This window comes from Mobula birostris, chromosome 6 (assembly GCF_030028105.1).
Source record: "Mobula birostris isolate sMobBir1 chromosome 6, sMobBir1.hap1, whole genome shotgun sequence".
Classification (NCBI taxonomy): Eukaryota; Metazoa; Chordata; class Chondrichthyes; order Myliobatiformes; family Myliobatidae; genus Mobula; species Mobula birostris.
In genome coordinates, this window is record NC_092375.1 from 46,025,507 (window position 1) to 46,038,537 (window position 13,031).

At 40.9% G+C, this 13,031-nt stretch overlaps 1 long non-coding RNA gene across 1 annotated transcript in view; it reads right to left on the reverse strand.

Moving 5' to 3' along the window:
- The window catches only part of LOC140199775 (uncharacterized), a 56,807-nt gene that overhangs the window by 3,002 nt on the left and 40,774 nt on the right, over positions 1 to 13,031 (reverse strand). The window contains exon 3 of the long non-coding RNA XR_011886486.1: positions 4,714 to 4,803. This is a non-coding gene — a long non-coding RNA (uncharacterized lncRNA). The remainder of the gene's footprint in view (positions 1 to 4,713; positions 4,804 to 13,031) is intronic.

A 13,031-nucleotide genomic window follows, 5' to 3' on the forward strand; every position in this document is an offset into this window, starting at 1 on the left:
GAGTATAGGAGTTGGGATGTAATGTTAAAATTGTACAAGGCATTGGTGAAGCCAAATTTGGAGTATTGTGTACAGTTCTGATCACTGAATTATAGGAAAGATGTCAGCAAAATAGAGAGAGTACAGAGGAGATTTACTAGAATGTTACCTAGGCTTCAGCACCTAAGTTACAGAGAAAGGTTGAACAAGTTGGGTCTTTATTCTTTGGAGCGTAGAAGGTTAAGGGGGAACTTGATAGAGGTATTTAAAATTATGAAGGAGATAGATAGAGTTGATGTGGATAGGCTTTTTTCCAAAGAGAGTAGGGTAGGGGACATTCAAACAAGAGGACATGATTTGAGAGTTAAGGGGCAAAAGTTTAGGAGTAACACAAGGGGGATCTTCTTTCCTCAGAGAGAGGTAGCTGTGTGGAACGAGCTTCCAGTAGAAGTGGTAGAGGCAGGTTCGATTTTGTCATTTAAAGAAAAATTGGATAGGTATATGGACAGGAAAGGAATGGAGGGTTATGGGCTGAGTGCAGGTAGATGGGACTAGGTGAGAGTAAGTGTTCTGCAGGGACTAGAAGGGCCGAGATGGCCTGTTTCCATGCTGTAATTGTTATATGGTTATATGGTTAATTGGTCATTGTAAATTGCCCACGATTAGGCTTGGGTTGTTGGGCAGTGCAGCTCAAAGGCTGGAAGGAAGGGCCTATTCTGCTCTGTATCTCCAAATAAAAGATAATAAATAAATACATTGCAATTAGAAACTTTGGGCATTTGTTTTCCTAGGAAAATCCCAACAGCTGAGAAAACACTCCCCAGTTCGTATCTATACATGGGGATGCTGATGGTGTACAGCCTTTACCAATTTACCATCACAAAATAACTTCATTGTAGTTTTACACACAAAATGATGTTGGAACTCAGCAGGTTAAGCAGCATCCATGGAAATGAATAAACTGTCAATGACTTGGGCTGACACCCTTCTTCAGGACTGGAGAGGAAGGGGGAAGATGCCAGAATAAGAAAGTGGGAGAGGGGAAGGAGGATAGCTAGAAGACTATAGGTGAAGCCTGGTTGGCAGGAAAGGTAGAGGGCTGGGGAGGAAAGTATCTAATACAAGAGAAAAGTGGACCATGGGAGAAAGGGAAGAAGAAGGAGCAACGGGGGAGGTGATAGGCAGGTGAGAAGAGGTAAGAGGCCAAGGTGGGAAATAGAAGAAGAGGGGATGGGGAGTGAAGATTCCTTTACTGGATAGAAAAATTGACGTTCATGCCATCAGGTTGGAAGCTACCCAGACAGAACACGAGGTGTTGCTCCTCCATCCTGAGAATGGCTTCATCATGGCACAAGAGGAAGCCATGGACCAAAATTTTACAACGGGAATGGGCATAGAAATTAAAATGGTTGGCCACCAGGAAATTCTGCTTTTGGTGGTTGGAATGGACGTGCTTGACAAAACATCCCCCTGTTTACGACTGATCTCACCAATGTAGAGGAGACCATATCAGGACCATTGGACACAATAGACGACCCCAACAGATTCATAGGTGAAGTGTTGCCTCACCTGTAAGGACTGTTTGGGGCCCTGAATGGAGGTGAGGGAGAAAGTGAATGGAAAGTGCAGCACTTTAGCTGCTTGCAGGGATAAGTGCCAGAAGGGAGATTAGTGGGGAGGGATGGATGGACAAATCACGGAGGGAAGAATCCCTATGGAAAGCAGAGAGTGGGTAAAGATGTGTTTGGTGGTAGGATCCCTTTGGACACTGCAGGCATTGTGGAGAATGGTGTGTTGGATGCGGAGGTTCATGGGGTGGTAGGGTAGGACAAGAGGAACTCTATCCCTGTTAAGGCAGCGGGAAGATGGGGTGAGGGCGGGTGTCCGGGAAATGGAGGAGATGTAGTTGAGGGCAGCATCAATGATAGATACATTTTTCAATTTATCCTGTGTCTTCCCCCTTCCTTTCCAATCATGAAGAAGGTTCTCAACCTGAAACGTGACTGTTTATTCTTTTCCGAGATGCTACTTGACCTGCTGAGTTCCTCCAGCATTTTGGGTCTGGTGCTTTGGATTTCCAACATCTGTAGAATGGCTTGTGTTTATTATAGTTATGCCAGGTAAAGCCCAAAAGCTTCAGGGTATGCCAATGCACCTGATAACTTACATTTCTTTTGCAAAAGACTTGAAATGAACAGCAGCACTAAAAATATTGGGTTGTTGCACAATTCTGTTTTCCACAATTGTGTTTTTAATATTCAAAATGCTAACAACGTAATTGTGTTTATTAATGTAAATTCTATATTATCACTCTGAATTCAAAATTCACAAACTTGCTTTTAAGCCTCAGAACATATCCCATCACATCAATGAATCAGTTTAAGAGCTAAAACCACTCTTGAAATGCTTAAGATATTCATAGCTAGGAAATTTAGAAATGAAATTCTACTCTTACTGTGCATTTATTTGATTAGGAAAGAAATGGAAATTTTAAAACACATTTAAATATTAAGCTTTGCCTTAACAGGCATATTAATACCTGGAAGTAATTTCCCTTGATAGTGGCATTGCATCAATAGTTCTTTTGGATCTAAATTATTTTTAATTATTTTAAAAATGAATCATTAAACTAACATTAAATGTAAGCCACACTGCAGAATTTCGTGTATCCAAGCATCAGATGTAGTGCAATTATTCCTGAACAGCAAACATGTCATCCTCATTGCATAATTTCAGATCAGGGTAGGCCCAGTCAGATTTTCCATTGGTCTTCTAAACCTCTCAAAGTCATTTTCAGACGTCAGGTATATTTTTATAAAGTAGATCTAACTAGAAAACTTAGATTGAATTATTTTCTGATAACATTGCTATCTATTTCGCTATTTAACCTCATTTTTCCATTGAGCCAATATTATACCATATGAGGATATACGAAAGTGAAAATATTCAAAGGTTTCAAAGATACATTTAATGTCGGAGAAATGTATACAATAGACATCCTGAAGTTCTTTTTCTTTGCAACCATTCACGAAAACAAAGGAATGTCCCAAAGAATGAATGACAGCTAAATGTTAGAATCCCAAAGCACCCCCAGCTCCCCCTCCCACATGTGACAGCAGCAAAGCAACGATCCCCCCTCCCCCACCAGCAAAAAAAAGCATCTGCACCCCCCCCCCCCCACCGAGCACTCAAGGGTGCAGCAAAGCGTCAGTGTCAGTGTTTACTCCCAAAGCCTTCCCCATGAGTGGGTACAGCCACAAGGCAACAGAGCTTTGAGATCCAAGTTTTCCTTCTACTAAATGAGCTGACAAGCCCTATTAGCCAAAAGCGACTGGTTTTAAGGCACCAGTAACCCGCCTTTGCCCTTTCTCCTATCAGTAGAAACAATTCCACTGGGCTTGGTAGCTAAAGCCAAGAGTTGGACCTAGTTGTCAGAGGCTATTTGAGATCACACCATTGGGAGCACTTAACAGGTAGTGGGAGCTTATCTCAGCTACCACCCCCAGCTATACCATTGTTTCTTTTTGGATGCTAGTTAATCAGCTACATTTCTGCTTTTACTTCAGATCTGCCTGGTCTACATTTTTTTCTTCACCAATGTAAGTTCTTCAATGGTGTTTAGCTCAGGGAAAGGGGTGAAATATTTCAGTCCCTATTTGTTAATCCTTTCCCTTATGAAGTTCAGCAATTGTTCGGGACATCCATCATATAATCACAGGTAACAACATTGACTTGTGAGTGTGTTGCGAGTGTTCATCGCAGTTGCTCAAATAGGCTACCTTTACCACATTACCAAACCCACGGCCAAGCCACAGGGGCATGGGAACATTATTGCCTGCAGGTTCCCTTCCAGGTCAGCTATTTATACTGAGAACCTCTGGGTGGAGCTTAGGAGGACGAAGGCGCCTAACGACAATTCCTTTGCTTGCATCTTCGTGAACAGCTCTATTTCTATTCAGGGCTGTTTTTGAAGACCCTGACCTGGATTTACACGCTGACCTTGGTTATTTGCGCTAATAGGATCTGCTCTCAGGGTCTCACAACCGGCCACTATTCAACATATCAAGGACGCAGCCTAAAAGTCTAGCGTGCCTTCAGGGTTCCGGGTTTTCGTGGCTCTGGAGGTGGGTGGATTCGAGGTCGGTTCCTCTGCAGGAAATCGGTGTGTTGTGGGAGGCAGAAAATCCAAAGCAGCAAGCTGGCTGCTGGCTGTGTGCCCAGAGACCTGAGTTCTTTGGGCACAGACCTCAGAAAGAGCGACACAACAAACTTTTAACATTGCAAATCAGCGAGTTGTTTGTTATGTCTCTCCTCTCACTGTGAAACAGGTACACCTCTTTTTCCCTTATTAGGGAGAGAGAGAGCGCCTATGGTATGTCGAATTACGAGGTGAACAAGTAGACTTTAGGGTACCGTAAGTCTGTGTCTTAATTAATGCTTTGTTGCACACTTGAGTGCTCGGTGGTGGGTGCCGATGGGTTTTTTTACTGGTGGGGGAGGGAGGATTGTTGCTTTGCTGCTCCTTACACATGGGAGGGGAGAGCTGGGGGGGCTTTGGTGTTCTAACATTTAACTGTCATTCATTCTTTGGCGGCATTCCTTTTGTGGATGGTTGCAAAGAAAAAGAACTATAGAATGTTTATGGTATACATTTCTCTGACATTAAATGTACCTTTGAAATTGAAAATTGCTGTTACTTCTTCATCACTGGGTCTAAATGGCAGAACTCCTTACCCAAGAACATTATCGTTCAAGAAGGTGGTTCATCACGACATTCTCCAGGTCTGTTGTAAGTGTGCAGTAAACACCAGCCAGTGACACATCCTAAAAAACAAAGAAACAAAAAGGCTTTCAAAGGTGACTGAGCAGAGGGTAAAACTATAAATAGTAGGTGGTATTGATCAGGATATTTACATATAATCTCCCAATGAATTCAATAATACATTGGAGAAAAAATCAGAAAGCAAAAAACTTAACCTAAATTAACATAAGTGAATAATAATACGGTACATATTTTTCAATTTGGACTTGTTGAGGATTGTTTTTAAGATGAATGTTGGCTATTAGCTCTTATGTAGGAAATACAAGTATTTAAGTCTTTCTACAATGGTGCCCTCTAAAATAAACTGAAATGATAAAGTATTATTTGTTGTCATGAACTTTTTTAAAAGCTTGAAGCAGCAATGCAATGATATTAAGCACCCTGCTTCAGGGTTCATGAAGGAATGGAAGCATGTTTTCACATTCATAACACAATACAAGGCAATCCAAGGCAAGAATATTAGATAGCCAGAATATTAGCAGAGGATCTTAACATATACTCGACGTGGAGAAAGATATTATGATCTTCTAATTAAGAAAGAACAGGGAAACCAGGGCAGATAAATTTGAAGAATGTACTGCATGGTATTAATCACAAGTCCACAATGATGTTCAACCCACAACTTCCCAATATGCAGATGATACTAAGATAGGTGGCATTGTGGATAATGAAGTAGGTTTTCAAAGCTTGCAGAGAGACTTAGACCACTTAGAAGAGTGGGCTGAAAGATGGCAGATGGAATTTAATGCTGATAAATGTGAGGTGCTACATTTTGGTAGGACTAATCAAAATAGGACATACATGGTAAATGGTAGGGCATTGAAGAATGCTGTAGAACAGAGGGATCTAGGAATAATGGTGCATAGTTCCCTGAAGGCGGAATCTCATGTGGATAGGGTGGTGAAGAAAGTTTTTGGTATGCTGGCCTTTATAAATCAGAGCATTGAGTATAGGAGTTGGGATGTAATATTGAAATTATATAAGGCATTGGTGAGGCCAAATTTGGAGTATTGTGTACAGTTCTTGTCACCAAATTATAGGAAAGATGTCAATAAAATTGAGAGAGTACAGAGGAGATTTACTAGAATGTTGCCTGGGTTTCATCTCCTAAGTTACAGAGAAAGGTTGAACAAGTTGGGTCTTTATTCTCTGGAGCATAGAAGGTTGAGGGGGGGACTTGATAGAGGTATTTAAAATTATGAGGAGGATAGACAGAGTTGACGTGGATAGGCCTTTTCCATTGAGAGTGGGGGAGATTCAAACAAGAGGACATGAGTTGAGAGTTAAAGGGCAAAAGTTTAGGGGTAACATGAGGGGGAACTTCTTTACTCAGACTGGAAGTTGAGTGGAACAAGCTTCCAGCAGAAGTGGTTGAGGCAGGTTCGATGTTGTCATTTTAAGTTAAATTGGATAGATATATGGACAGGAAAGGAATGGAGGGTTATGGGCTGAGTGCAGGTCGGTGGGACTAGGTGAGAGTAAGAGTTCAGCACGGACTTGAAGGGCCGAGATGGCCTGTTTCCATGCTGTAATTGTTATATGGTTATTATTGGGCTGTTAATATTCGACAACTATGCTTTTGGTTATATTGGCTCGATAAGAGCCAAAAACCAGCTTGGATTGATTTAGAATTAAAAGCTATTAAACAATTTCATTTAACTTCATTATTAGGAGCTCCATTACCTTTACAACTTGCTAAAATTCCCAATTTAAATCTCTACCCTGTTATTAAACAGTCCTTACAGATTTGGTTTTAGTTTTGCAACTCTTTTAATTTTAAACAATTCAAATTGTCTAGCCCTGTGTTTCAAAATTTGCTATTTAAACCTTCAATTACTGATCCCATATTTCTTTTATGGAGAAATAAGGGGATCTGTTCTTTTGCAGATTTGTTTAGCGATGGTCGATTGATGACTTTTGAAGAGTTAATTAGCAAATATTCTCTCTCTCATACACATTTCTTGCAATATTTTCAGGTTAGACATTTCTTACAAAAATATGTTTCTACGTTTCCATATATGCAAGAATCTGATTTGTTGGATACTATTTCGAATATGAATCCTTTAGTGAGAAGTTCCATTGGTAGAATTTATAATTTATTTTTACTACAAAAAGATAACCTATCACTAAAAATTAAACAAGATTGGGAGAGAGAACTTAATATGACTTTTGTTAATGAAGATTGGTTGCGAGTTCTGAAAATGGTTAATTCTTCTTCGATATGTGCCAATCACTATTTAATTAAATTTAAAATTGTTCACCGTTATTATTTAACAAAGGAGAGGTTATCCAAAATATCTCCTAATATAGACAACTATTGTGATAGGTGTAAAAATGAAGTAGCTACTTTGTCACATATGTTTTGGTCATGTTCCTCATTGAAATCTTTTTGGAAATCTTTATTTTCTACAATTTCTAAAGCTTTGAAATTTAATTTACAAACTAATACATTGACTGTTCTATTTGGAATAGTTCCACATCATATTCAGGGTATTTCATTTTCAAACCAACATGTAATTGCATTTGTTACATTGTTGGCAAGAAGGGTTATTTTATTGAAGTGGAAAGATACTTCTGCTCCTGCACTAATTCAATGGTTTTCCCAAGTAATGTTATGCTTTAGTTTGGAAAAAATTAGAAGTAGAACTTCTGATCCCCGATTCGATTTTGAGAGAAAGTGGGGCTCTTTTGCCAAATATTACCATTTAATTTGAATTAAGTTATATGGTTTCCTTCCAATTTTGTTATATAAATGTGATTTGGCCGTTGTTGTTTTTTCTTCTTTTATATATATAGATGACTGTAAGACGTATTGATCCTGGAGTTAGTTCCTAATGGGGTTTTTTTCTTTTGTAGTTGGTGGGTTTTTTTAGTTAGTTGGGGTTATCTTTTTTTCCTTCTTTTTCTTATATAACTTTTTTTTTCATTAGCATATATAAGTTTTTTTCTTCAGCTTTATTAATTATATATACTAATTTGTTGAACTTTTGTATTTCATAGCTGTAGAAGATTATATATCAATAAAAAGATTTTAAAAATGAAATGAAATGGTTATATGTTATATGGTTACTACTACCTTAAAGCGTTTGACCTGACCTTTATCAATGACCATCAGGTACATTGATGCCCCTTACACCGAGAGCTTTATCTTGGAGTTCTCCACATAAAATCCCGGTGGGGAAGGACCACAGTATAGGTTTCTCCACCCGTGGGAGTGGGAGGGGTCGGTGGGCGAGGAGTATACCCCTCAACAATGAGATGCTAAGCTGAACTACTGGAGTGCCACGTGGGTGGCTATAAACACGGGTATTTTACTGAGTATAATGGAAACGTATGTAAAGGATGAAAAGTTATTGAATGGTTTATTGTATATATTTATTTTTGAATAAAGTATATTTTGAAATAAAAAAAAAAAAAAAATCTAGCTATGCTCTTTGGCAACTGGCCCGACCGATCCAGCGTCCCCTTCACCATCAGGTCTGACCACGTGAAGGTGTTGGGGATCTGGTTCGGAGGGGCTGAGGCGTGCAACAAGAACTGGCAGGAGCGGACTGCCAAGGTGAAACAGAAACTGGGACTGTGGGGAGGGCGCTCCCTGTCGATAACGGGCAAGAACCTGGTCATCAGGTGTGAGGTGCTCTCAGGGCTGCTGTACTTGGCGCAGGTCTGGCCCGTCCCCCGTTCCTACAGCTCGGAAATCACCCAAGCTGTCTTCAGATTCGTCTGGGGATCCAAGATGGAGCGGGTGAGACGGACCGCCATGCACAAGTCCCTGGACAACGGGGGCAAGAACGTCCCCAATGTCGCCCTCACCCTGATGGCCAGCTTCGTATGTGGCTGCATCAGGTTGTGTGTAGAGCCCAGGTATGTGGGCACCAAGTACCACTATGTGCCCAGGTTCTACTTGTCGCCCTGGCTACGAAGGATGGGTCTGGCCCCACTCCCGCGCAACGCCCCAGTCAGCTGGTCGTTGCCGGCATACCTATCCCACGTAGCAAAGTTCTTCCAGGAGAACGCCTTTGACCACAAGGCCATCAGGCAGTGGTCGGCACGAAGTGTCCTGCAGGCACTGCAGGAGAAGGACGTGATGGACACAGTGGGGTGGTTCCCTGAGCAGACTGTCCAGTTCATCTGGCAAAATGCCTCATCGCCAGATCTCACCAACAGGCACCAAGACCTCGCCTGGCTGGCGGTGAGAGGGGCCCTCCCAGTCAGAGCCCTCCTGTACGCCCGGAACGTCGTCTCCGCACCCCACTGCCCACGGGAGGACTGCAGTGAGGAGGAGTCTGTGACCCACCTCTTTGCACACTGCCAGTTCGCAAAGAGGGTGTGGAGGAGGATGGACGGGCTAGTGTCACGTTTCATCCCCAGCAGCTGCGTGACAGAGGACTCTCTGATCTACGGGCTGTTCCCGGGGACGCACACGGAGACCAACATCCGGTGCTGCTGGCAGATCATCAACTCGGTGAAAGACGCTCTTTGGTCAGCCCGAAACTTGATGATCTACCAGCACATGGAGATGTCCGTGGGAGAATGCTGCCGACTGGCACACTCTCGGCTGCAGGAGTACGTGCTGAGGGACGCACTGAAACTTGGTGCAGCCACCGCAAGGGCCCGGTGGGGAAGGACCACAGTATAGGTTTCTCCACCCGTGGGAGTGGGAGGGGTCGGTGGGCGAGGAGTATACCCCTCAACAATGAGATGCTAAGCTGAACTACTGGAGTGCCACGTGGGTGGCTATAAACACGGGTATTTTACTGAGTATAATGGAAACGTATGTAAAGGATGAAGAGTTATTGAATGGTTTATTGTATATATTTATTTTTGAATAAAGTATATTTTGAAATAAAATAAAAAAAAAAAAATCTTTGCAAATACCTAACTTCTCTTGTGCTCCCATTATTGGGCCTCAGATTGGGCCAACATAGCATGACATGAAACTAGTATAGCATTGACCAAATATGGTAAACTGATTGGGCCTGCCTTATTTACTCTCTTAAATGGGAGAAATCTCATCAAAATATCCAGCATAATATTTCTTGGAAACAGTGAAAAATAGCCATGACAAAGATTGCAAAGTAGTTTTATATAAATCTTTTCTGACCCCGATTTCCTTATGGTGTCATTGCTCGGAAATGTAATCATACTGCACATAAATTTTAAACCCAGAACTATATACATCACTTGCTGTAATGTGCACATATTGGAGAAAGCCTCTGTTGCTATCTCCACCTTTCCCTCCCCATCTTTACTCCATCTGCTTGGCAACTCTTCCTCACCTAGACCAATTATTTGTCAGCCTTGCCTCACCCTCACCACTCACCACTTTATACTGGCTATCTCCCCTTTCCACTGTGAATCCTAATGTAGGGTGTTGGCCTGAAACATCTGACCACCCCTTTGCCTCCACGGATGCTGTCTGGCCCGATGAGCTCCTTCAGCAGCTTACTGAAGCAGACTCATTCTAATTTTCAACTGTTCTTATGGAGGTCAACTTTCCCCACTTTACCAATATCACCAAAAGATCAGATCATTTATTTAACCTATGAATGCTACAAATTTACGTGCATTATAAAAAAAAATTGACCTTATCGGATACTTATGAATGCACATTTTCTGATCAGTTAAGAAAACATCCAAGAATAACTAACAAAAAGACTTCTTGATCAGTGGTTGAGTATTTGAAAAGAGTTTCCAACCAATTTTTTCACCTAATGGTGTTCAGCTCAGTATTTCCGTTTTAGTGATAAATCATTTATTCAGAAGTCTGGAAGAGACTGTAAATCTTTCTGAACTACGTGCCATTTGAAACGAACACTGTGCTAACAACACTTCCAACCACTGCTTCCTACTGTGATTGCTTGTTTCGAAAGTGATCGTGAGAAAACCTGTACTGAACATGCAAACATGTTAGAACTGCACTCCATTTTAAAATTGAATAAAACACCGATATGACAAATAAAACAACAGTACAATGCACTGATGTTGGAGAAACATGAACTCACATGCAGTTGATCAATTGTCTTATATGGGTAGGTTTAATAATAATAGTGCCATCACTCTCCAGGGGAGTTTATTTGTTTTATTTGTTCTTCTATTTGTTAACTTTTGTTGATTTATCTGCTTGATCTTTGCCTGTTACTTTATTTAATCGCAATCATTTATAAATGTCCCTTTATCCACATCTTCTTCCCTCTTTTTCACTAACTGCTGCTTATATCTCTTTCTCCATCAAATTCCTTGTGCAGCACCTCTCCTTGTTTTACTCCTGCTCACTGTCAGATTTTGTTCTACACAATCTCCAGGGTCTTTCTTCAGCAATGAGACAGAGTCCATTAAGAGCCCTATAATCCCAGCCAGTGACTGTGTGTGGCTGAATATCATTCTGTAAGACTGTATATTAATGGGGACTGATGTCTATAGCGGTGTATTGATGTGTATGGAGTCTATTGGCTTTCCACTTTCTGTTGTCTGTTAGTGGGGTGTGGTGAAATGCTGGTCCAGGATGGAGTTCATTAGGAAGCGCCTCTTGAGCAGCAGGGACCCAGCCCTCTGTCACTCTCAGCCTTTTGTTTGCACAGATGTTGCCGATTAGCAGAGAAAAAGAGAATCAGTCTCTTCTCATGCACTCTCTATCAGACAGTGAATGCAGGAGTATGTGGCCATCTGTACCCAGTCTGCAGAGAGTCAGAGAGACAGACAGTCAGATCATACAAAGAATGAGGAAAAGCGTAAGGCAAAGAGAACATGAACAGGTGATGCAGAAATAGAAAGGAAGAGACAGCAAGAGCTTTTACAGTGATGTAAAGCCAAAAATAGGAACTCAGATTAACATGGCCATCAACAGAAGAGTTAGGATCAAAGTTCCTGGCAAGGACAGAGATTAATTCACGCATAGTTAGAAAATGTCAGGGAGCAGAGAGTCGATGGACGGCCAAAGAAATATGGTTATTGGCATGTTAGTCTCCGGCTTATCTTTAAACTTACAGCTGGTATGCAGATCTAACCTTTAGAGTTTTTAGAAGTACTGATAATATCCAGAATACTTTTCATTTAATCTGGGTGATACAATGGTTGGCGGGAAATGCAGCCATCTGCAAGGTCTTGAGAATAAGAGGCAGAACTAGAGTGACAAAAAGGGAAGTGAGAGCAGGAGTATGTGGGCAATGGGTAAAAGCTTTAGAGAAATAAATGAGCTATCTGTTTTTAAAATCAGATCTGGTCAAAAAGATGTGGTATGAAAGCACATGCATGAGACTAGAAGTTGGATTAATAAAGATGAGCTCACTATGACAAAATAATGAGAGGAACACACACAAAATGCTGGAGGAACTTAGCAGGACAGGCAGCATCAATGGAAGTCAATAGATAGTTGACATTTCAGACTGAGACCCTTCTTCAGGACTGAGAAGGAAGGGGGAAGATGCCAGAATAAAAAGGTGGGTAGAGGGGAAGGAGGCTATCTGGAAGCTGATAGGTGAAGCCAGCTGAGTGGGAAAGGTCAAGGACTGGAGAGGAAGGAGTCTGCAGAATTTGTGGTGAACATGGAATTTCAAACTGAAGTAGAGTTATATCCCCAAGCTTTGCACTCCAGACTGCAAATAAAGTAGTGGAATCCAGGTCTTAACTCTAAAGTTTCAGCTTAGATTAACTGAAGGAAATCAGAAATATCAGGAACAAGTAGCATATTCTAAATGTTTTGATTGTATTTTCTATTATTGTGGATATGAAAAGAATCACTTTGTTTCGAGTTACAAAAATTGAAAAGGGGATAAAATTAAAGTGCTGAGGAACATTATATTACAATATTGCAGAATATGATGTTAATGAGGTCAATAAAAATAACCATTTAGATTGTATATTACTCTATCCACCACTTTTATGCTGATATTGTCCTAAATATAAATAAAACTATTTTGATGTTGATATCTGCTGTTTTCTAATTAGTCTTATTTTTCACTTTACTAGCACTATATTATTGTTTATCATGTAGATTTTCATATTTTTGTGAAAATGGAAATTAATGGTCTCAGCCTGAAACAACATTACAGGAAGTTCTCTGAGATCATTATGATGGATAATATACTTATATGATGTATGATTTGATACTTACCTCTGTGGAGAGGATGTTTCTTCTTGTGCAAGAATAGAATGAATGTGGGTACCTTGTTTAAAATTAAGAGGCCATCCCTTTAGGACAGAGTTGAGCGGATTCAGAATCAGAATCCGA